The sequence below is a fragment of the Scyliorhinus torazame genome, chromosome 4 (genome assembly GCF_047496885.1).
Source record: "Scyliorhinus torazame isolate Kashiwa2021f chromosome 4, sScyTor2.1, whole genome shotgun sequence".
NCBI lineage: Eukaryota > Metazoa > Chordata > Chondrichthyes > Carcharhiniformes > Scyliorhinidae > Scyliorhinus > Scyliorhinus torazame.
The window spans coordinates 337,355,552-337,379,669 of record NC_092710.1 but is presented as its reverse complement, the minus strand read 5'-3'; the positions used below and the strand labels follow the sequence as shown (position 1 = coordinate 337,379,669).

The window sequence follows — 24,118 nt, the reverse complement described above, 5'->3', positions numbered from 1 at the left end:
TAGCTCAGTGAATGGATGAACGTGCTGTGTTGGTTCTTGCTCAGTGAATGTATGAACCTGCTGTGTTGGTTCTAACTCAGTGATTGGATGAACCTGCTGTGATGGTTCTAGCTCAGTGAATGGATGAACCTGCTGTGATGGTTCTAGCTCAGTGAATGGATGAACCTGCTGTGGTGGTTCTAGCTCAGTGAATGGATGAACCTGCTGTGTTGGTTCTAACTCAGTGATTGGATGAACCTGCTGTGATGGTTCTAGCTCAGTGAATGGATGAACCTGCTGTGATGGTTCTAGCTCAGTGAATGGATGAACCTGCTGTGTTTGTTCTAGCTCAGTGAATGGATGAACCTGCTGTGGTGGTTCTAGCTCAGTGAATGGATGAACCTGCTGTGTTGGTTCTAGCTCAGTGAATGGATGAACCTGCTGTGTTGGTTCTAGCTCAGTGAATGGATGAACCTGCTGTGGTGGTTCTAGCTCAGTGAATGGATGAACCTGCTGTGGTGGTTCTAGCTCAGTGAATGGATGAACTTGCTGTGTTGGTTCTAGCTCAGTGAATGGATGAACCTGCTGTGGTGGTTCTAGCTCAGTGAATGGGTGAACCTGCTGTGGTGGTTCTAGCTTAGTGAATGGATGAACCTGCTGTGGTGGTTCTAGCTCAGTGAATGGATGAACCTGCTGTGGTGGTTCTAGCTCAGTGAATGGATGAACTTGCTGTGTTGGTTCTAGCTCAGTGAATGGGTGAACCTGTTGTGGTGGTTCTAGCTCAGTGAATGGATGAACCTGCTGTGGTGGTTCTAGCTCAGTGAATGGATGAACCTGCTGTGTTGGTTCTAGCTCAGTGAATGGGTGAACCTGTTGTGGTGGTTCTAGCTCAGTGAATGGATGAACCTGCTGTGGTGGTTCTAGCTCAGTGAATGGGTGAACCTGTTGTGGTGGTTCTAGCTCAGTGAATGGATGAACCTGCTGTGGTGGTTCTAGCTCAGTGAATGGATGAACCTGCTGTGTTGGTTCTAGCTCAGTGAATGGATGAACCTGCTGTGATGGTTCTAGCTCAGTGAATGGATGAACCTGCTGTGGTGGTTCTAGCTCAGTGAATGGATGAACCTGCTGTGTTGGTTCTAGCTCAGTGAATGGGTGAACCTGTTGTGGTGGTTCTAGCTCAGTGAATGGATGAACCTGCTGTGGTGGTTCTAGCTCAGTGAATGGATGAACTTGCTGTGTTGGTTCTAGCTCAGTGAATGGATGAACTTGCTGTGTTGGTTCTAGCTCAGTGAATGGATGAACCTGCTGTGGTGGTTCTAGCTCAGTGAATGGATGAAATTGCTGTGTTGGTTCTAGCTCAGTGATGGGTGAACCTGTTGTGGTGGTTCTAGCTCAGTGAATGGATGAACCTGCTGTGGTGGTTCTAGCTCAGTGAATGGATGAACCTGCTGTGGTGGATCTAGCTCAGTGAATGGATGAACCTGCTATGGTGGTTCTAGCTCAGTGAAAGAATGAACTTGCTGTGTTGGTTCTAGCTCAGTGAATGGGTGAACCTGTTGTGGTGGTTCTAGCTCAGTGAATGGATGAACCTGCTGTGGTGGTTCTAGCTCAGTGAATGGATGAACCTGCTGTGGTGGTTCTAGCTCAGTGAATGGATGAACTTGCTGTGTTGGTTCTAGCTCAGTGAATGGATGAACCTGCTGTGGTGGTTCTAGCTCAGTGAATGGATGAACCTGCTGTGGTGGTTCTAGCTCAGTGAGTGGATGAACCTGCTGTGTTGGTTCTAGCTCAGTGAATGGATGAACCTGCTGTGTTGGTTCTAGCTCAGTGAATGGATGAACCTGCTGTGTTGGTTCTAGCTCAGTGAATGGATGAACCTGCTGTGATGGTTCTAGCTCAGTGAATGGGTGAACCTGTTGTGGTGGTTCTAGCTCAGTGAATGGATGAACCTGCTGTGTTGGTTCTAGCTCAGTGAATGGATGAACCTGCTGTGGTGGTTCTAACTCAGTGAATGGATGAACCTGCTGTGGTGGTTCTAGCTCAGTGAATTGATGAACCTGCTGTGATGGTTCTAGCTCAGTGAATGGGTGAACCTGTTGTGGTGGTTCTAGCTCAGTGAATGGATGAACCTGCTGTGTTGGTTCTAGCTCAGTGAATGGATGAACCTGCTGTGTTGGTTCTAGCTCAGTGAATGGATGAACCTGCTGTGGTGGTTCTAACTCAGTGAATGGATGAACCTGCTGTGTTGGTTCCAGCTCAGTGAATGGATGAACCTGCTGTGGGGGTTCTAACTCAGTGAATGGATGAACCTGCTGTGTTGGTTCCAGCTCAGTGAATGGATGAACCTGCTGTGGTGGTTCTAACTCAGTGAATGGATGAACCTGCTGTTGTGGTTCTAGCTCAGTGAATGGAATGACCTGCTGTGGTGGTTCTAGCTCAGTGAATGGATGAACCTGCTGTGATGGTTCTAGCTCAGTGAATGGATGAACCTGCTGTGTTGGTTCTAGCTCAGTGAATGGATGAACCTGCTGTTGTGGTTCTAGCTCAGTGAATGGATGAACCTGCTGTTGTGGTTCTATCTCAGTGAATGGAATGACCTGCTGTGGTGGTTCTAGCTCACTGAATGGATGAACCTGCTGTGGTGGTTCTAGCTCAGTGAATGGATGAACCTGCTGTGGTGGTTCTAACTCAGTGAATGGATGAACCTGCTGTGTTGGTTCCAGCTCAGTGAATGGATGAACCTGCTGTGTTGGTTCTAGCTCAGTGAATGGATGAACCTGCTGTGTTGGTTCTAGCTCAGTGAATGGATGAACCTGCTGTGGTGGTTCTAGCTCAGTGAATGGATGAACCTGCTGTGGTGGTTCTAACTCAGTGAATGGATGAACCTGCTGTGTTGGTTCCAGCTCAGTGAATGGATGAACCTGCTGTGTTGGTTCTTGCTCAGTGAATGGATGAACCTGCTGTGGTGGTTCTAACTCAGTGAATGGAATGACGTGCTGTGGTGGTTCTAGCTCAGTGAATGGATGAACCTGCTGTGGTGGTTCTAGCTCAGTGAATGGATGAACCTGCTGTGATGGTTCTAGCTCAGTGAGTGGATGAACCTGCTGTGGTGGTTCTAGCTCAGTGAATGGATGAACCTGCTGTGATGGTTCTAGCTCAGTGAATGGATGAACCTGCTGTTGTGGTTCTAGCTCAGTGAATGGAATGACCTGCTGTGGTGGTTCTAGCTCACTGAATGGATGAACCTGCTGTGGTGGTTCTAACTCAGTGAATGGATGAACCTGCTGTGGTGGTTCTAGCTCAGTGAATGGATGAACCTGCTGTGATGGTTCTAGCTCAGTGAATGGATGAACCTGCTGTTGTGGTTCTAGCTCAGTGAATGGAATGACCTGCTGTGGTGGTTCTAGCTCACTGAATGGATGAACCTGCTGTGGTGGTTCTAGACCAGTGAATGGATGAACCTGCTGTGATGGTTCTAGCTCAGTGAATGGGTGAACCTGCTGTGGTGGTTCTAGCTCAGTGAATGGATGAACCTGCTGTGATGGTTCTAGCTCAGTGAATGGGTGAACCTGCTGTGGTGGTTCTAGCTCAGTGAATGGATGAACCTGCTGTGGTGGTTCTAGCTCAGTGAATGGATGAACCTGCTGTGATGGTTCTAGCTCAGTGAATGGGTGAACCTGCTGTGGTGGTTCTAGCTCAGTGAATGGATGAACCTGCTGTGATGGTTCTAGCTCAGTGAATGGATGAACCTGCTGTGGTGGTTCTAGCTCAGTGAATGGATGAACCTGCTGTGGTGGTTCTAGCTCAGTGAATGGATGAACCTGCTGTTGTGGTTCTAGCTCAGTGAATGGATGAACCTGCTGTTGTGGTTCTAGCTCAGTGAATGGATGTACCTGCTGTGGTGGTTCTAGCTCAGTGAATGGATGAACCTGCTGTGGTGGTTCTAGCTCAGTGAATGGATGAACCTGCTGTGTTGGTTCTAGCTCAGTGAATGGATGAACCTGCTGTGGTGGTTCTAGCTCAGTGAATGGATGAACCTGCTGTAGTGGTTCTAGCTCAGTGAATGGATGAACCTGCTGTGGTGGTTCTAGCTCAGTGAATGGGTGAACCTGCTGTGGTGGTTCTAGCTCAGTGAATGGATGAACCTGCTGTATTGGTTCTAGCTCAGTGAATGGATGAACCTGCTGTGATGGTTCTAGCTCAGTGAATGGATGAAATGCTGTGGTGGTTCTAGCTCAGTGAATGGATGAACCTGCTGTGTTGGTTCTAGCTCAGTGAATGGATGAACCTGCTGTGGTGGTTCTAGCTCAGTGAATGGATGAACCTGCTGTGGTGGTTCTAGCTCAGTGAATGGATGAACCTGCTGTGGTGGTTCTAGCTCAGTGAATGGGTGAACCTGCTGTGGTGGTTATAGCTCAGTGAATGGATGAACCTGCTGTGTTGGTTCTAGCTCAGTGAATGGATGAACCTGCTGTGGTGGTTCTAGCTCAGTGAATGGATGAACCTGCTGTGATGGTTCTAGCTCAGTGAATGGGTGAACCTGCTGTGGTGGTTATAGCTCAGTGAATGGGTGAACCTGCTGTGATGGTTCTAGCTCAGTGAATGGATGAACCTGCTGTGTTGGTTCTAGCTCAGTGAATGGATGAACCTGCTGTGTTGGTTCTAGCTCAGTGAATGGATGAACCTGCTGTGATGGTTCTAGCTCAGTGAATGGATGAACCTGCTGTGGTGGTTCTAGCTCAGTGAATGGATGAACCTGCTGTGGTGGTTCTAGCTCAGTGAATGGATGAACCTGCTGTGTTGGTTCTAGCTCAGTGAATGGGTGAACCTGCTGTGGTGGTTCTAGCTCAGTGAATGGGTGAACCTGCTGTGGTGGTTCTAGCTCAGTGAATGGATGAACCTGCTGTGATGGTTCTAGCTCAGTGAATGGGTGAACCTGCTGTGGTGGTTCTAGCTCAGTGAATGGATGAACCTGCTGTATTGGTTCTAGCTCAGTGAATGGATGAACCTGCCGTGATGGTTCTAGCTCAGTGAATGGATGAACCTGCTGTGATGGTTCTAGCTCAGTGAATGGATGAACCTGCTGTTGTGGTTCTAGCTCAGTGAATGGATGAACCTTCTGTGTTGGTTCTAGCTCAGTGAATGGATGAACCTGCTGTGGTGGTTCTAGCTCAGTGAATGGATGAACCTGCTGTGTTGGTTCTAGCTCAGTGAATGGATGAACCTGCTGTGTTGGTTCTAGCTCAGTGAATGGATGAACCTGCTGTGGTGGTTCTAGCTCAGTGAATGGATGAACCTGCTGTGGTGGTTCTAGCTCAGTGAATGGATGAAACTGCTGTGTTGGTTCTAGCTCAGTGAATGGATGAACCTGCTGTGATGGTTCTAGCTCAGTGAATGGATGAACCTGCTGTGGTGGTTCTAGCTCAGTGAATGGATGAACCTGCTGTGATGGTTCTAGCTCAGTGAATGGATGAACCTGCTGTTGTGGTTCTAGCTCAGTGAATGGATGAACCTGCTGTGTTGGTTCTAGCTCAGTGAATGGATGAACCTGCTGTGGTGGTTCTAGCTCAGTGAATGGATGAACCTGCTGTGTTGGTTCTAGCTCAGTGAATGGATGAACCTGCTGTGTTGGTTCTAGCTCAGTGAATGGATGAACCTGCTGTGATGGTTCTAACTCAGTGAATGGATGAACCTGCTGTGATGGTTCTAGCTCAGTGAATGGATGAACCTGCTGTGGTGGTTCTAGCTCAGTGAATGGATGAACCTGCTGTGCTGGTTCTAGCTCAGTGAATGGATGAACCTGCTGTGATGGTTCTAGCTCAGTGAGTGGATGAACCTGCTGTGATGGTTCTAGCTCAGTGAATGGATGAACCTGCTGTGGTGGTTCTAGCTCAGTGAATGGATGAACCTGCTGTGGTGGTTCTAGCTCAGTGAATGGATGAACGTGCTGTGGTGGTTCTAGCTCAGTGAATGGATGAACCTGCTGTGGTGGTTCTAGCTCAGTGAATGGATGAACCTGCTGTGGTGGTTCTAGCTCAGTGAATGGATGAACCTGCTGTGTTGGTTCTAGCTCAGTGAATGGATGAACCTGCTGTGTTGGTTCTAGCTCCGTGAATGGATGAACCTGCTGTGATGGTTCTAGCTCAGTGAATGGGTGAACCTGTTGTGGTGGTTCTAGCTCAGTGAATGGATGAACCTGCTGTGTTGGTTCTAGCTCAGTGAATGGATGAACCTGCTGTGTTGGTTCTAGCTCAGTGAATGGATGAACCTGCTGTGGTGGTTCTAGCTCAGTGAATGGATGAACCTGCTGTGGTGGTTCTAGCTCAGTGAATTGATGAACCTGCTGTGATGGTTCTAGCTCAGTGAATGGGTGAACCTGTTGTGGTGGTTCTAGCTCAGTGAATGGATGAACCTGCTGTGTTGGTTCTAGCTCAGTGAATGGATGAACCTGCTGTGTTGGTTCTAGCTCAGTGAATGGATGAACCTGCTGTGTTGGTTCTAGCTCAGTGAATGGATGAACCTGCTGTGTTGGTTCTAGCTCAGTGAATGGATGAACCTGCTGTGGTGGTTCTAGCTCAGTAAATGGATGAACCTGCTGTGGTGGTTCTAACTCAGTGAATGGATGAACCTGCTGTGGTGGTTCTAGCTCAGTGAATGGATGAACCTGCTTTGTTGGTTCTAGCTCAGTGAATGGATGAACCTGCTGTTGTGGGTCTAGCTCAGTGAATGGATGAACCTGCTGTGTTGCTTCTAACTCAGTGAATGGATGAACCTGCTGTGATGGTTCTAACTCAGTGAATGGATGAACCTGCTGTGGTGGTTCTAGCTCAGTGAATGGATGAACCTGCTGTGGTGGTTCTAGCTCAGTGAATGGATGAACCTGCTGTGTTGGTTCCAGCTCAGTGAATGGATGAACCTGCTGTGGTGGTTCTAACTCAGTGAATGGATGAACCTGCTGTTGTGGTTCTAGCTCAGTGAATGGAATGACCTGCTGTGGTGGTTCTAGCTCAGTGAATGGATGAACCTGCTGTGGTGGTTCTAGCTCAGTGAATGGATGAACCTGCTGTGATGGTTCTAGCTCAGTGAATGGATGAACCTGCTGTTGTGGTTCTAGCTCAGTGAATGGATGAACCTGCTGTTGTGGTTCTAGCTCAGTGAATGGAATGACCTGCTGTGGTGGTTCTAGCTCACTGAATGGATGAACCTGCTGTGGTGGTTCTAGCTCAGTGAATGGATGAACCTGCTGTGTTGGTTCTAGCTCAGTGAATGGATGAACCTGCTGTGGTGTTTCTAGCTCAGTGAATGGATGAACCTGCTGTGATGGTTCTAGCTCAGTGAATGGGTGAATCTGCTGTGGTGGTTCTAGCTCAGTGAATGGATGAACCTGCTGTTGTGGTTCTAGCTCAGTGAATGGATGAACCTGCTGTGGTGGTTCTAGCTCAGTGAATGGATGAACCTGCTGTGGTGGTTCTAGCTCAGTGAATGGATGAACCTGCTGTAGTGGTTCTAGCTCAGTGAATGGATGAACCTGCTGTGGTGGTTCTAGCTCAGTGAATGGATGAACCTGCTGTGTTGGTTCTAACTCAGTGAATGGATGAACCTGCTGTGGTGGTTCTAGCTCAGTGAATGGATGAATCTGCTGTGTTGGTTCTAGCTCAGTGAATGGATGAACCTGCTGTGTTGGTTCTAGCTCAGTGAATGGATGAACCTGCTGTGATGGTTCTAGCTCAGTGAATGGATGAAATGCTGTGGTGGTTCTAGCTCAGTGAATGGATGAACCTGCTGTGTTGGTTCTAGCTCAGTGAATGGATGAACCTGCTGTGGTGGTTCTAGCTCAGTGAATGGATGAACCTGCTGTGATGGTTCTAGCTCAGTGAATGGGTGAACCTGCTGTGGTGGTTCTAGCTCAGTGAATGGGTGAGGCTGCTGTGCTGGTTATAGCTCAGTGAATGGATGAACCTGCTGTGGTGGTTATAGCTCAGTGAATGGATGAACCTGCTGTGTTGGTTCTAGCTCAGTGAATGGATGAACCTGCTGTGATGGTTCTAGCTCAGTGAATGGGTGAACCTGCTGTGGTGGTTCTAGCTCAGTGAATGGATGAACCTGCTGTATTGGTTCTAGCTCAGTGAATGGATGAACCTGCTGTGATGGTTCTAGCTCAGTGAATGGATGAACCTGCTGTATTGGTTCTAGCTCAGTGAATGGGTGAACCTGCTGTGGTGGTTCTAGCTCAGTGAATGGATGAACCTGCTGTATTGGTTCTAGCTCAGTGAATGGGTGAACCTGCTGTGGTGGTTCTAGCTCAGTGAATGGATGAACCTGCTGTGATGGTTCTAGCTCAGTGAATGGATGAACCTGCTGTGATGGTTCTAGCTCAGTGAATGGATGAACCTGCTGTATTGGTTCTAGCTCAGTGAATGGATGAACCTGCTGTGGTGGTTCTAGCTCAGTGAATGGATGAACCTTCTGTGTTGGTTCTAGCTCAGTGAATGGATGAACCTGCTGTGGTGGTTCTAGCTCAGTGAATGGATGAACCTGCTGTGGTGGTTCTAGCTCAGTGAATGGATGAACCTGCTGTGGTGGTTCTAGCTCAGTGAATGGATGAACCTGCTGTGATGGTTCTAGCTCAGTGAATGGATGAACCTGCTGTTGTGGTTCTAGCTCAGTGAATGGATGAACCTGCTGTGTTGGTTCTAGCTCAGTGAATAGATGAACCTGCTGTGATGGTTCTAGCCCAGTGAATGGATGAACCTGCTGTGATGGTTCTAGCTCAGTGAATGGATGAACATGCTGTTGTGGTTCTAGCTCAGTGAATGGATGAACCTGCTGTGTTGGTTCTAGCTCAGTGAATGGATGAACCTGCTGTGGTGGTTCTAGCTCAGTGAATGGATGAACCTGCTGTGTTGGTTCTAGCTCAGTGAATGGATGAACCTGCTGTGTTGGTTCTAGCTCAGTGAATGGATGAACCTGCTGTGATGGTTCTAACTCAGTGAATGGATGAACCTGCTGTGATGGTTCTAGCTCAGTGAATGGATGAACCTGCTGTGTTGGTTCTAGCTCAGTGAATAGATGAACCTGCTGTGATGGTTCTAGCCCAGTGAATGGATGAACCTGCTGTAATGGTTCTAGCTCAGTGAATGGATGAACATGCTGTTGTGGTTCTAGCTCAGTGAATGGATGAACCTGCTGTGTTGGTTCTAGCTCAGTGAATGGATGAACCTGCTGTGGTGGTTCTAGCTCAGTGAATGGATGAACCTGCTGTGTTGGTTCTAGCTCAGTGAATGGATGAACCTGCTGTGTTGGTTCTAGCTCAGTGAATGGATGAACCTGCTGTGATGGTTCTAACTCAGTGAATGGATGAACCTGCTGTGATGGTTCTAGCTCAGTGAATGGATGAACCTGCTGTGGTGGTTCTAGCTCAGTGAATGGATGAACCTGCTGTGCTGGTTCTAGCTCAGTGAATGGATGAACCTGCTGTGATGGTTCTAGCTCAGTGAGTGGATGAACCTGCTGTGATGGTTCTAGCTCAGTGAATGGATGAAACTGCTGTGATGGTTCTAGCTCAGTGAATGGATGAACCTGCTGTGATGGTTCTAGCTCAGTGAATGGATGAACCTGCTGTGGTGGTTCTAGCTCAGTGAATGGATGAACCTGCTGTGGTGGTTCTAGCTCAGTGAATGGATGAACGTGCTGTGGTGGTTCTAGCTCAGTGAATGGATGAACCTGCTGTGGTGGTTCTAGCTCAGTGAATTGATGAACCTGCTGTGGTGGTTCTAGCTCAGTGAATGGATGAACCTGCTGTGTTGGTTCTAGCTCAGTAAATGGATGAACCTGCTGTGTTTGTTCTAGCTCAGTGAATGGATGAACCTGCTGTGGTGGTTCTAGCTCAGTGAATGGATGAACCTGCTGTGTTGGTTCTAGCTCAGTGAATGGATGAACGTGCTGTGTTGGTTCTAGCTCAGTAAATGGATGAACCTGCTGTGTTTGTTCTAGCTCAGTGAATGGATGAACCTGCTGTGGTGGTTCTAGCTCAGTGAATGGATGAACCTGCTGTGGTGGTTCTAGCTCAGTGAATGGATGAACCTGCTGTGTTGGTTCTAGCTCAGTGAATGGATGAACCTGCTGTGTTGGTTCTAGCTCAGTGAATGGATGAACCTGCTGTGGTGGTTCTAGCTCAGTGAATGGATGAACCTGCTGTGTTGGTTCTAGCTCAGTGAATGGATGAACCTGCTGTGTTGGTTCTAGCTCAGTGAATGGATGAACGTGCTGTGTTGGTTCTAGCTCAGTAAATGGATGAACCTGCTGTGTTTGTTCTAGCTCAGTGAATGGATGAACCTGCTGTGGTGGTTCTAGCTCAGTGAATGGATGAACCTGCTGTGGTGGTTCTAGCTCAGTGAATGGATGAACCTGCTGTGTTAGTTCTAGCTCAGTGAATGGATGAACCTGCTGTGTTGGTTCTAGCTCAGTGAATGGATGAACCTGCTGTGGTGGTTCTAGCTCAGTGAATGGATGAACCTGCTGTGTTGGTTCTAGCTCAGTGAATGGATGAACCTGCTGTGGTGGTTCTAGCTCAGTGAATGGATGAACCTGCTGTGTTGGTTCTAGCTCAGTGAATGGATGAACCTGCTCTGGTGGTTCTAGCTCAGTGAATGGATGAACCTGCTGTGGTGGTTCTAGCTCAGTGAATGGGTGAACCTGCTGTGGTGGTTCTAGCTCAGTGAATGGATGAACCTGCTGTATTGGTTCTAGCTCAGTGAATGGATGAACCTGCTGTGATGGTTCTAGCTCAGTGAATGGATGAACCTGCTGTGGTGGTTCTAGCTCAGTGAATGGATGAACCTGCTGTGTTGGTTCTAGCTCAGTGAATGGATGAACCTGCTGTGGTGGTTCTAGCTCAGTGAATGGATGAACCTGCTGTGATGGTTCTAGCTCAGTGAATGGGTGAACCTGCTGTGGTGGTTCTAGCTCAGTGAATGGATGAACCTGCTGTATTGGTTCTAGCTCAGTGAATGGATGAACCTGCTGTGATGGTTCTAGCTCAGTGAATGGGTGAACCTGCTGTGGTGGTTCTAGCTCAGTGAATGGATGAACCTGCTGTATTGGTTCTAGCTCAGTGAATGGATGAACCTGCTGTGATGGTTCTAGCTCAGTGAATGGATGAACCTGCTGTGATGGTTCTAGCTCAGTGAATGGATGAACCTGCTGTTGTGGTTCTAGCTCAGTGAATGGATGAACCTGCTGTGTTGGTTCTAGCTCAGTGAATGGATGAACCTGCTGTGGTGGTTCTAGCTCAGTGAATGGATGAACCTGCTGTGGTGGTTCTAGCTCAGTGAATGGATGAACCTGCTGTGTTGGTTCTAGCTCAGTGAATGGATGAACCTGCTGTGGTGTTTCTAGCTCAGTGAATGGATGAACCTGCTGTGGTGGTTCTAGCTCAGTGAATGGATGAACCTGCTGTGATGGTTCTAGCTCAGTGAATGGATGAACCTGCTGTTGTGGTTCTAGCTCAGTGAATGGATGAACCTGCTGTGTTGGTTCTAGCTCAGTGAATAGATGAACCTGCTGTGATGGTTCTAGCCCAGTGAATGGATGAACCTGCTGTGATGGTTCTAGCTCAGTGAATGGATGAACCTGCTGTTGTGGTTCTAGCTCAGTGAATGGATGAACCTGCTGTGTTGGTTCTAGCTCAGTGAATGGATGAACCTGCTGTGGTGGTTCTAGCTCAGTGAATGGATGAACCTGCTGTGGTGGTTCTAACTCAGTGAATGGATGAACCTGCTGTGGTGGTTCTAGCTCAGTGAATGGATGAACCTGCTGTGGTGGTTCTAGCTCAGTGAATGGATGAACCTGCTGTGCTGGTTCTAGCTCAGTGAATGGATGAACCTGCTGTGATGGTTCTCGCTCAGTGAGTGGATGAACCTGCTGTGATGGTTCTCGCTCAGTGAGTGGATGAACCTGCTGTGATGGTTCTAGCTCAGTGAATGGATGGACCTGCTGTGGTGGTTCTAGCTCAGTGAATGGATGAACCTGCTGTGGTGGTTCTAACTCAGTGAATGGATGAACCTGCTGTGGTGGTTCTAGCTCAGTGAATGGATGAACCTGCTGTGGTGGTTCTAGCTCAGTGAATGGATGAACCTGCTGTGTTGGTTCTAGCTCAGTAAATGGATGAACCTGCTGTGTTTGTTCTAGCTCAGTGAATGGATGAACCTGCTGTGGTGGTTCTAGCTCAGTGAATGGATGAACCTGCTGTGTTGGTTCTAGCTCAGTGAATGGATGAACGTGCTGTGTTGGTTCTAGCTCAGTAAATGGATGAACCTGCTGTGTTTGTTCTAGCTCAGTGAATGGATGAACCTGCTGTGGTGGTTCTAGCTCAGTGAATGGATGAACCTGCTGTGGTGGTTCTAGCTCAGTGAATGGATGAACCTGCTGTGTTGGTTCTAGCTCAGTGAATGTATGAACCTGGTGTGTTGGTTCTAGCTCAGTGAATGGATGAACCTGCTGTGTTGGTTCTAGCTCAGTGAATGGATGAACCTGCTGTGGTGGTTCTAGCTCAGTGAATGTATGAACCTGCTGTGTTGGTTCTAGCTCAGTGAATGGATGAACCTGCTGTGGTGGTTCTAGCTCAGTGAATGGATGAACCTGCTGTGGTGGTTCTAGCTCAGTGAATGGATGAACCTGCTGTGTTGGTTCTAGCTCAGTGAATGGATGAACGTGCTGTGTTGGTTCTAGCTCAGTAAATGGATGAACCTGCTGTGTTTGTTCTAGCTCAGTGAATGGATGAACCTGCTGTGGTGGTTCTAGCTCAGTGAATGGATGAACCTGCTGTGGTGGTTCTAGCTCAGTGAATGGATGAACCTGCTGTGTTGGTTCTAGCTCAGTGAATGGATGAACCTGCTGTGTTGGTTCTAGCTCAGTGAATGGATGAACCTGCTGTGGTGGTTCTAGCTCAGTGAATGGATGAACCTGCTGTGTTGGTTCTAGCTCAGTGAATGGATGAACCTGCTGTGGTGGTTCTAGCTCAGTGAATGGATGAACCTGCTGTGTTGGTTCTAGCTCAGTGAATGGATGAACCTGCTCTGGTGGTTCTAGCTCAGTGAATGGATGAACCTGCTGTGGTGGTTCTAGCTCAGTGAATGGATGAACCTGCTGTGATGGTTCTAGCTCAGTGAATGGATGAACCTGCTGTTGTGGTTCCAGCTCAGTGAATGGATTAACCTGCTGTGTTGGTTCTAGCTCAGTGAATGGATGAACCTGCTGTGGTGATTCTAGCTCAGTGAATGGGTGAACCTGCTGTGGTGGTTCTAGCTCAGTGAATGGATGAACCTGCTGTGTTTGTTCTAGCTCAGTGAATGGATGAACCTGCTGTGTTGGTTCTAGCTCAGTGAATGGATGAAACTGCTGTGTTGGTTCTAACTCAGTGAATGGATGAACCTGCTGTGATGGTTCTAGCTCAGTGAATGGATGAACCTGCTGTGGTGGTTCTAGCTCAGTGAATGGATGAACCTGCTGTGATGGTTCTAACTCAGTGAATGGATGAACCTGCTGTGATGGTTCTAGCTCAGTGAATGGATGAACCTGCTGTGGTGGTTCTAGCTCAGTGAATGGATGAACCTGCTGTGGTGGTTCTAGCTCAGTGAATGGATGAACCTGCTGTGATGGTTCTAGCTCAGTGAATGGATGAACCTGCTGTGGTGGTTCTAGCTCAGTGAATGGATGAACCTGCTGTGTTGGTTCTAGCTCAGTGAATGGATGAACGTGCTGTGTTGGTTCTAGCTCAGTAAATGGATGAACCTGCTGTGTTTGTTCTAGCTCAGTGAATGGATGAACCTGCTGTGGTGGTTCTAGCTCAGTGAATGGATGAACCTGCTGTGTTGGTTCTAGCTCAGTGAATGGATGAACGTGCTCTGGTGGTTCTAGCTCAGTGAATGGATGAACCTGCTGTGATGGTTCTAGCTCAGTGAATGGATGAACCTGCTGTGGTGGTTCTAGCTCAGTGAATGGATGAACCTGCTGTGTTGGTTCTAGCTCAGTGAATGGATGAACCTGCTGTGTTGGTTCTAGCTCAGTGAATGGATGAACCTGCTGTGATGGTTCTAGCTCAGTGAATGGATGAACCTGCTGTGGTGGTTCTAGCTCAGTGAATGGATGAACCTGCTGTGTTGGTTCTAGCTCAGTGAATGGATGAACCTGCTGTGTTGGTTCTAGCTCAGTGAATGGATGAACCTGCTGTGGTGGTTCTAGCTCAGTGAATGGATGAACCTGCTGTGTTGGTTCTAGCTCAGTGAATGGATGAACCTGCTGTCGGGATTTCAATCTGCCAGCAGTCGAGCTGAAATGTATTATCTGTTCAAGACAATGGAAGCTAAACAGCAAGAGGAAGAGCAACTGGGGTAGGAATTTCGTGCAGAGTGACGAACCGACTGCCTGGGAGCCACTGGAGTGGGGAAACTGAGTGGAATACCCACAGGGCTATCCTCTGGATGCTGGGTTTCCCTGGGACTGGATTTACCTGGCAGTGTGAATTTCCCTGGGACTGGATTACCCTGGGACTGGGCTTCCCTGGGACTGGGCTTCCCTGGGACTGGGTTTCCCTGGGACTGGGCTTTCCTGGGACTGGGCTTCCCTGGGACTGGGCTTTCCTGGGACTGGGTTTCTCTGGGGCTGGATCTCCCTGGGACTGGGTCTCCCAGGGAATGGGTTTCCTTGGGACTGGATTTCCCTGGGATTGGATTTCCCTGGGACTGGATTTCCCTGGGATTGGATTTCCCTGGGCCTGGTTTTCCCTGGGACTGGGTCTCGCTGGGACTGGGCTTCCCTGGGACTGGGTTTCCCTAGGACAAGGACTCCCTGGGACTGGGTTTCCCTGGGACTGGGTCTCGCTGGGACTGGGTTTCCCTGGGCCTGGATTTCCCTGGGACTGGGTTTCCCTGGGACTGGGTCTCGCTGGGACTGGGTTTCCCTGGGCCTGGATTTCCCTGGGACTGGGTTTCCCTGGGACTGGGCTTCCCTGGGACTGGGTTTCCCTGGGACTGGGTCTCGCTGGGCCTGGATTTCCCTGGGACTGGGTTTCCCGGGACTGGATTTCCCGGGGACTGGGCTTCACTGGGCCTGGGTTTCCCTGGGACTGGGCTTCCCTGGGACTGGGTCTCGCTGGGACCGGGCTTCCCTGGGACTGGGTTTCCCTGGGACTGGGTTTCATTGGGACTGGATTTCCCTGGGACTGGGTTTCCCTGGGACTGGGTTTCCCTGGGACTGGCCTTCCCTGGGACTGGGTTTCCCTGGGACTGGGTTTCCCTGGGACTGGGTTTCATTGGGACTGGATTTCCCTGGGACTGGGTTTCCCTGGGACTGGGTTTCATTGGGACTGGATTTCCCTGGGACTGGGTTTCCCTGGGACTGGGTTTCATTGGGACTGGATTTCCCTGGGACTGGGTTTCCCTGGGACTCGATTTCCCTGGGACTGGGCTTCCCTAGGACTGGGTTTCCCTGGGACTGGGTTTGCCTGGGACTGGATTTCCCTGAGACTATTATTCCCAGGGACTGGGTTTCCCTGGGACTGGGCTTCCCTGGGACTGGATTTCCCTGGGACTGGGATTCCCAGGGACTGGGTTTCCCTGGGACTTGGCTTCCCTAGGACTGGGATTCCCAGGGACTGCGCTTCCCTGGAACTGGGCTTCCCTGGGACTGGATTTCCCTGGGACTGAGTTTCCCTTGGACTGGGCTTCCCTGGGACTGTGTTTCCCTGGGACTGAGTTTCCCTGGGGCTGGGCTTGCCTGGGACTGGGTCTCCCTGGGACTGGATTTCCCTGGGACTGATTTTCCCTGTGACTGGGCTTCCCTGGGACTGGGTTTCCCTGGGACTGGTTTCCCTGGGACTGATTTTCCCTGTGACTGGGCTTCCCTGGGACTGGGCTTCCCTGGGACTGGGCTTCCCTGGGACTGGGCTTCCCTGGGACTGGGTTTCCCTGGGACTGGGTCTCCCTGGGACTGGGTTTCCCTGGGACTGGGTCTCCCTGGGACTGGATCTCCCTGGGACTGGGTTTCCTTGGGACTGGATTTCCCTGGGATTGGGTGTCCACGGGACTGGATTTCCCTGGGACTGGGCTTCCCTGGGACTGGGCTTCCCTGGGACTGGGTTTCCCTGGGACTGGGTCTCCCTGGGACTGGATTTCCCTGGGACTGGGTTTCCTTGGGACTGGATTTCCCTGGGATTGGGTGTCCACGGGACTGGATTTCCCTGGGACTGGGCTTCCCTGGGACTGGGCTTCCCTCGGACTGGGTTTCCCTGGGATTGGGTGTCCCTGGGACTGGATTTCCCTGGGACTGGATTTGCCTGGGACTGGGTTTCCTTGGGACTGGATTTCCCTGGGATTGGGTGTCCCTGTGACTGGATTTCCCTGGGACTGGGCTTCCCTGGGACTGGGTTTCCCTGGGATTGGGTGTCCCTGGGACTGGATTTCCCTGGGACTGGATTTCCCTGGGACCGGGTTTCACTGGGATTGGGTTTCCCTGGGACTGGATTTCCCTGGGACTGGATTTCCCTGGGACTGGGTCTCCCTGGGACTGGATTTCCCTGGGACTGGATTTCCCTGGGACTGGGTTTCCCTGGGATTCAGTTTCCCTGGGACTGGATTTCCCTGGGACAGGATTTCCCTGGGACTGGGTGTCCCTGGGAATGGATTTCCCTGGGACTGGATTTCCTTGGGACTGGGTTTCCTTGGGACTGGGTGTCCCTGGGACTGGATTTCCCTGGGACTGGGCTTCCCTGGGACTGGGTTTCCCTGGGATTGGGTGTCCCTGGGGCTGGATTTCCCTGGGACTGGATTTTCCTGGCACTGGGTTTCCCTGGGATTGGGTTTCCCTGGGATTGGGATTCCCTGGGACTTGGTTCCCTGGAACTGGGCTTCCCTGGGACTGGATTTCCCTGGGACTGGGTCTCCCTGGGACTAGGTTTCCCTGGGACTGGGTCTCCCTGGGACTGGATTTCCCTGGGACTGGGTATCCCTGGGACTGGATTTCCCTGGGACTGTATTTCCCTGGGACTGGGTCTCTCTGGGACTGGATTTCCCTGGGACTGGGTCTCTCTGGGACTGGATTTCCCTGGGACTGGGTCTCCCTGGGAATGGATTTCCCTCGGCCTGGGTCACCCTGGGACTGGATTTGCCTGGGATTGGGTTTCCCTGGGACTTGGTCTCTCTGGGACTGGATTTCCCTGGGACTGGGTCTCCCTGGGACTGGATTTCCCTGGGACTGGATTTCCCTGGGACTGGGTTTCCCTGGGACTGGGTCTCCATGGGACTGGATTTCCCTGGGACTGGGTTTCCCTGGGACTGGATTTCCCTGGGACTGGGTTTCCCTGGGACTGGATTTCCCTGGGACTGTGTCTCCCTGGGACTGGATTTCCCTGGGACTGGATTTCCCTGGGACTGGGTCTCCCTGGGACTGGATTTCCCTGGGACTGGGTCTCCCTGGGACTGGATTTCCCTGGGACTGGGTTTCCCTGGGACCGGGTCTCCCTGGGACTGGATTTCCCTGGGACTGGGTTTCCCTGGGACTGTGACTCCCTGGGACTGGGTCTCCCTGGGACTGGGTTTCCCTGGGACTGGGTCTCCCTGGGGCTGGATTTCCCTGGGACTGATTTTCCCTGGGACTGGGTCTCCCTGGGACTGGGTCTCCCTGGGACTGGATTTCCCTGGGACTGGGTTTCCCTGGGACTGGATTTCCCTGGGACTGTGTTTCCCTGGGACTGAGTTTCCCTGTGACTGGGGTTCCCTGTGACTGAGTTTCCCTGGGACTGGGTCTCCCTGGGACTGAGTTTCCCTGGGACTGGGTCTCCCTGGGACTGGATTTCCCTGGGACTGGGTTTCCCTGGGACTGGATTTCCCTGGGACTGTGTTTCCCTGTGACTGGGGTTCCCTGGGACTGTGTTTGCCTGGGACTGAGTTTCCCTGGGACTGGGTCTCCCTGAGACTGGATTTCCCTGGGACTGGGTTTCCCTGGGACTGGATTTCCCTGGGACTGTGTTTCCCTGGGACTGAGTTTTCCTGGGACTGGGTTTCCCTGGGACTGGATTTCCCTGGGACTGATTTTCCCTGTGACTGGGCTTCCCTGGGACTGGGTTTCCCTGGAACTGGGTATCCCTGGGACAGTGCTTCCCTGGGACTGGGTTTGCCTGGGACTGGGTTTCCTTGGGACTGGATTTCCCTGGGATTGGGTCTCCCTGGGACTGGATTTCCCTGGGACTGGGCTTCCCTGGGACTGGGTTTCTGTGGGATTGGGTGTCCCTGGGACTAGATTTCCCTGGGACTGGATTTGCCTGGGTCTGGGTTTCCTTGGGACTGGATTTCCCTGGGACTGGGTTTCCCTGGGATTGGGTTTCCCTGGGACTGGATTTCCCTGGGACTGGGCTTCCCTGGGACTGGATTTCCCTGGGACTGGGCTTCCCTGGGACTGGGTCTCCCTGGGACTGGATTTCCCTGGGACTGGATTTCCCTGGGACTGGGTTTCCCTGGGATTGGGTTTCCCTGGGACTGGATTTCCCTGGGACTGGGCTTCCCTGGGACTAAATTTCCCTGGGACTGGGCTTCCCTGGGACTGGGCTTCCCTGGGACTGGGTTTCCCTAGGACAAGGACTCCCTGGGACTGGGTTTCCCTGGGACTGGGTCTCGCTGGGACTGGGTTTCCCTGGGCCTGGATTTCCCTGGGACTGGGTTTCCCTGGGACTGGGTCTCGCTGGGACTGGGTTTCCCTGGGCCTGGATTTCCCTGGGACTGGGTTTCCCTGGGACTGGGCTTCCCTGGGACTGGGTTTCCCTGGGACTGGGTCTCGCTGGGCCTGGATTTCCCTGGGACTGGGTTTCCCGGGACTGGATTTCCCGGGGACTGGGCTTCACTGGGCCTGGGTTTCCCTGGGACTGGGCTTCCCTGGGACTGGTTTCCCTGGGACTGGGTCTCGCTGGGACTGGGCTTCCCTGGGACTGGGTTTCCCTAGGACAAGGACTCCCTGGGACTGGGTTTCCCTGGGACTGGGTCTCGCTGGGACTGGGTTTCCCTGGGCCTGGATTTCCCTGGGACTGGGTTTCCCTGGGACTGGGTCTCGCTGGGACTGGGTTTCCCTGGGCCTGGATTTCCCTGGGACTGGGTTTCCCTGGGACTGGGCTTCCCTGGGACTGGGTTTCCCTGGGACTGGGTCTCGCTGGGCCTGGATTTCCCTGGGACTGGGTTTCCCGGGACTGGATTTCCCGGGGACTGGGCTTCACTGGGCCTGGGTTTCCCTGGGACTGGGCTTCCCTGGGACTGGGTCTCGCTGGGACCGGGCTTCCCTGGGACTGGGTTTCCCTGGGACTGGGTTTCATTGGGACTGGATTTCCCTGGGACTGGGTTTCCCTGGGACTGGGTTTCCCTGGGACTGGCCTTCCCTGGGACTGGGTTTCCCTGGGACTGGGTTTCCCTGGGACTGGGTTTCATTGGGACTGGATTTCCCTGGGACTGGGTTTCCCTGGGACTGGGTTTCATTGGGACTGGATTTCCCTGGGACTGGGTTTCCCTGGGACTGGGTTTCATTGGGACTGGATTTCCCTGGGACTGGGTTTCCCTGGGACTCGATTTCCCTGGGACTGGGTTTCCCTAGGACTGGGTTTCCCTGGGACTGGGTTTGCCTGGGACTGGATTTCCCTGAGACTATTATTCCCTGGGACTGGGTTTCCCTGGGACTGGGCTTCCCTGGGACTGGATTTCCCTGGGACTGGGATTCCCAGGGACTGGGTTTCCCTGGGACTTGGCTTCCCTAGGACTGGGATTCCCAGGGACTGCGCTTCCCTGGAACTGGGCTTCCCTGGGACTGGATTTCCCTGGGACTGAGTTTCCCTTGGACTGGGCTTCCCTGGGACTGTGTTTCCCTGGGACTGAGTTTCCCTGGGGCTGGGCTTGCCTGGGACTGGGTCTCCCTGGGACTGGATTTCCCTGGGACTGATTTTCCCTGTGACTGGGCTTCCCTGGGACTGGGTTTCCCTGGGACTGGTTTCCCTGGGACTGATTTTCCCTGTGACTGGGCTTCCCTGGGACTGGGTTTCCCTGGGACTGGGCTTCCCTGGGACTGGGCTTCCCTGGGACTGGGCTTCCCTGGGACTGGGTTTCCCTGGGACTGGGTCTCCCTGGGACTGGGTTTCCCTGGGACTGGGTCTCCCTGGGACTGGATCTCCCTGGGACTGGGTTTCCTTGGGACTGGATTTCCCTGGGATTGGGTGTCCACGGGACTGGATTTCCCTGGGACTGGGCTTCCCTGGGACTGGGCTTCCCTGGGACTGGGTTTCCCTGGGACTGGGTCTCCCTGGGACTGGATTTCCCTGGGACTGGGTTTCCTTGGGACTGGATTTCCCTGGGATTGGGTGTCCACGGGACTGGATTTCCCTGGGACTGGGCTTCCCTGGGACTGGGCTTCCCTCGGACTGGGTTTCCCTGGGATTGGGTGTCCCTGGGACTGGATTTCCCTGGGACTGGATTTGCCTGGGACTGGGTTTCCTTGGGACTGGATTTCCCTGGGATTGGGTGTCCCTGTGACTGGATTTCCCTGGGACTGGGCTTCCCTGGGACTGGGTTTCCCTGGGATTGGGTGTCCCTGGGACTGGATTTCCCTGGGACTGGATTTCCCTGGGACCGGGTTTCCCTGGGACTGGATTTCCCTGGGACTGGATTTCCCTGGGACTGGATTTCCCTGGGACTGGATTTCCCTGGGACTGGGTTTCCCTGGGATTCAGTTTCCCTGGGACTGGATTTCCCTGGGACAGGATTTCCCTGGGACTGGGTGTCCCTGGGAATGGATTTCCCTGGGACTGGATTTCCTTGGGACTGGGTTTCCTTGGGACTGGGTGTCCCTGGGACTGGATTTCCCTGGGACTGGGCTTCCCTGGGACTGGGTTTCCCTGGGATTGGGTGTCCCTGGGGCTGGATTTCCCTGGGACTGGATTTTCCTGGCACTGGGTTTCCCTGGGATTGGGTTTCCCTTGGATTGGGATTCCCTGGGACTTGGTTCCCTGGAACTGGGCTTCCCTGGGACTGGATTTCCCTGGGACTGGGTCTCCCTGGGACTAGGTTTCCCTGGGACTGGGTCTCCCTGGGACTGGATTTCCCTGGGACTGGGTATCCCTGGGACTGGATTTCCCTGGGACTGTATTTCCCTGGGACTGGGTCTCTCTGGGACTGGATTTCCCTGGGACTGGGTCTCTCTGGGACTGGATTTCCCTGGGACTGGGTCTCCCTGGGAATGGATTTCCCTCGGCCTGGGTCACCCTGGGACTGGATTTGCCTGGGATTGGGTTTCCCTGGGACTTGGTCTCTCTGGGACTGGATTTCCCTGGGACTGGGTCTCCCTGGGACTGGATTTCCCTGGGACTGGATTTCCCTGGGACTGGGTTTCCCTGGGACTGGGTCTCCATGGGACTGGATTTCCCTGGGACTGGGTTTCCCTGGGACTGGATTTCCCTGGGACTGGGTTTCCCTGGGACTGGATTTCCCTGGGACTGTGTCTCCCTGGGACTGGATTTCCCTGGGACTGGATTTCCCTGGGACTGGGTCTCCCTGGGACTGGATTTCCCTGGGACTGGGTCTCCCTGGGACTGGATTTCCCTGGGACTGGGTTTCCCTGGGACCGGGTCTCCCTGGGACTGGATTTCCCTGGGACTGGGTTTCCCTGGGACTGTGACTCCCTGGGACTGGGTCTCCCTGGGACTGGGTTTCCCTGGGACTGGGTCTCCCTGGGGCTGGATTTCCCTGGGACTGATTTTCCCTGGGACTGGATTTCCCTGGGACTGTGTTTCCCTGGGACTGGGTCTCCCTGGGACTGGGTCTCCCTGGGACTGGATTTCCCTGGGACTGGGTTTCCCTGGGACTGGATTTCCCTGGGACTGTGTTTCCCTGGGACTGAGTTTCCCTGTGACTGGGGTTCCCTGTGACTGAGTTTCCCTGGGACTGGGTCTCCCTGGGACTGAGTTTCCCTGGGACTGGGTCTCCCTGGGACTGGATTTCCCTGGGACTGGGTTTCCCTGGGACTGGATTTCCCTGGGACTGTGTTTCCCTGTGACTGGGGTTCCCTGGGACTGTGTTTGCCTGGGACTGAGTTTCCCTGGGACTGGGTCTCCCTGAGACTGGATTTCCCTGGGACTGGGTTTCCCTGGGACTGGATTTCCCTGGGACTGTGTTTCCCTGGGACTGAGTTTTCCTGGGACTGGGTTTCCCTGGGACTGGATTTCCCTGGGACTGATTTTCCCTGTGACTGGGCTTCCCTGGGACTGGGTTTCCCTGGAACTGGGTATCCCTGGGACAGTGCTTCCCTGGGACTGGGTTTGCCTGGGACTGGGTTTCCTTGGGACTGGATTTCCCTGGGATTGGGTCTCCCTGGGACTGGATTTCCCTGGGACTGGGCTTCCCTGGGACTGGGTTTCTGTGGGATTGGGTGTCCCTGGGACTAGATTTCCCTGGGACTGGATTTGCCTGGGTCTGGGTTTCCTTGGGACTGGATTTCCCTGGGACTGGGTTTCCCTGGGATTGGGTTTCCCTGGGACTGGATTTCCCTGGGACTGGGCTTCCCTGGGACTGGATTTCCCTGGGACTGGGCTTCCCTGGGACTGGGTCTCCCTGGGACTGGATTTCCCTGGGACTGGATTTCCCTGGGACTGGGTTTCCCTGGGATTGGGTTTCCCTGGGACTGGATTTCCCTGGGACTGGGCTTCCCTGGGACTGAATTTCCCTGGGACTGGGCTTCCCTGGGACTGGATTCCTCTGGGACTAGGTTTCCCTGGGACTGGGTCTCCCTGGGACTGGATTTCCCTGGGACTGGGTCTCCCTGATGCTTGATTTCCCTGGGACTGGGTTTCCCTGGGAATGGGCTTCCCTGGGACTGGGTCACCCTGGGACTGGATTTCCCTGGGACTGGATTTCCCTGGGACTGGATTTCCCTGGGACTGGGTCTCCCTTGGACTGGATTTCCCTGGGACTGGGTCTCCCTGGGAATGGGTTTCCCTGGGCCTAGGTCACCCTGGGACTGAATTTGCCTGGGATTGGGTTTCCCTGGGATTGGATTTCCCTGGGACTGGGTCTCCCTGGGACTGGGTCTCCCTGGGACTGGATTTCCCTGGGACTGGATTTCCCTGGGACTGGGTTTCCATGGGACTTGGTCTCCCTGGGACTGGATTTCCCTGGGACTGGGTTTCCCTGGGACTGGATTTCCCTGGGACTGGGTTTCCCTGGGACTGGATTTCCCTGGGACTGGGTCTCCATGGGACTGGATTTCCCTGGGACTGGATTTCCCTGGGACTGGGTCTCCCTGGGACTGGATTTCCCTGGGACTGGATTTCCCTGGGACTGGATTTCCCTGGGAATGGGCTTCCCTGGGACTGGGTCACCCTGGGACTGGGTCACCCTGGGACTGGATTTCCCTGGGACTGGATTTCCCTGGGACTTGCTCTCTCTGGGACTGGATTTCCCTGGGACTGGGTCTCCCTGGGAATGGATTTTCCTGGGCCTGGGTCACCCTGGGACTGGATTTGCCTGGGATTGGGTTTCCCCTGGATTGGATTTCCCTGGGACTGGATTTCCCTGGGACTTGATTTCCCTGGGACTGGGTTTCCCTGGGACTGGGTCTCCCTGGGACTGGATTTCCCTGGGACTGGGTTTCCCTGGGACTGGATTTCCCTGGGACTGTGTTTCCTTGGGACTAGATTTCCCTGGGACTGGGTCTCCCTGGGACTGGATTTCCCTGGGACTGGGTCTACCTGGGACTGGATTTCCCTGGGACTGGGTCTCCCTGGGACTGGATTTCCCTGGGACTGGGTCTCCCTGGGACTGGATTTACCTGGGACTGGATTTCCCTGGGACTGGGTCTCCCTGGGACTGGATTTCCCTGGGACTGGGATTCCCTGGGACTGGATTTTCCTGGGACTGGGTCTCCCTGGGACTGGATTTCTCTGGGACTGGGTCTCCCTTGGACTGGATTTCCCTGGGACTGGTTTTCCCTGGGACTGGGTCTCCCTGGGACTGGATTTCCCTGGGACTGGGTTTCCCTGGGACTGGGTCTCCCTGGGACTGGGTCTCCCTGGGACTGGGTTTCCCTGGGATTGGGTGTCCCTGGGATTGGGTGTCCCTGG

At 53.1% G+C, this 24,118-nt stretch overlaps 1 protein-coding gene across 1 annotated transcript in view; it reads left to right on the top strand.

Moving 5' to 3' along the window:
* The window catches only part of susd4 (sushi domain containing 4), a 538,061-nt gene that overhangs the window by 275,294 nt on the left and 238,649 nt on the right, over positions 1 to 24,118 (top strand). The window lies entirely within an intron of this gene.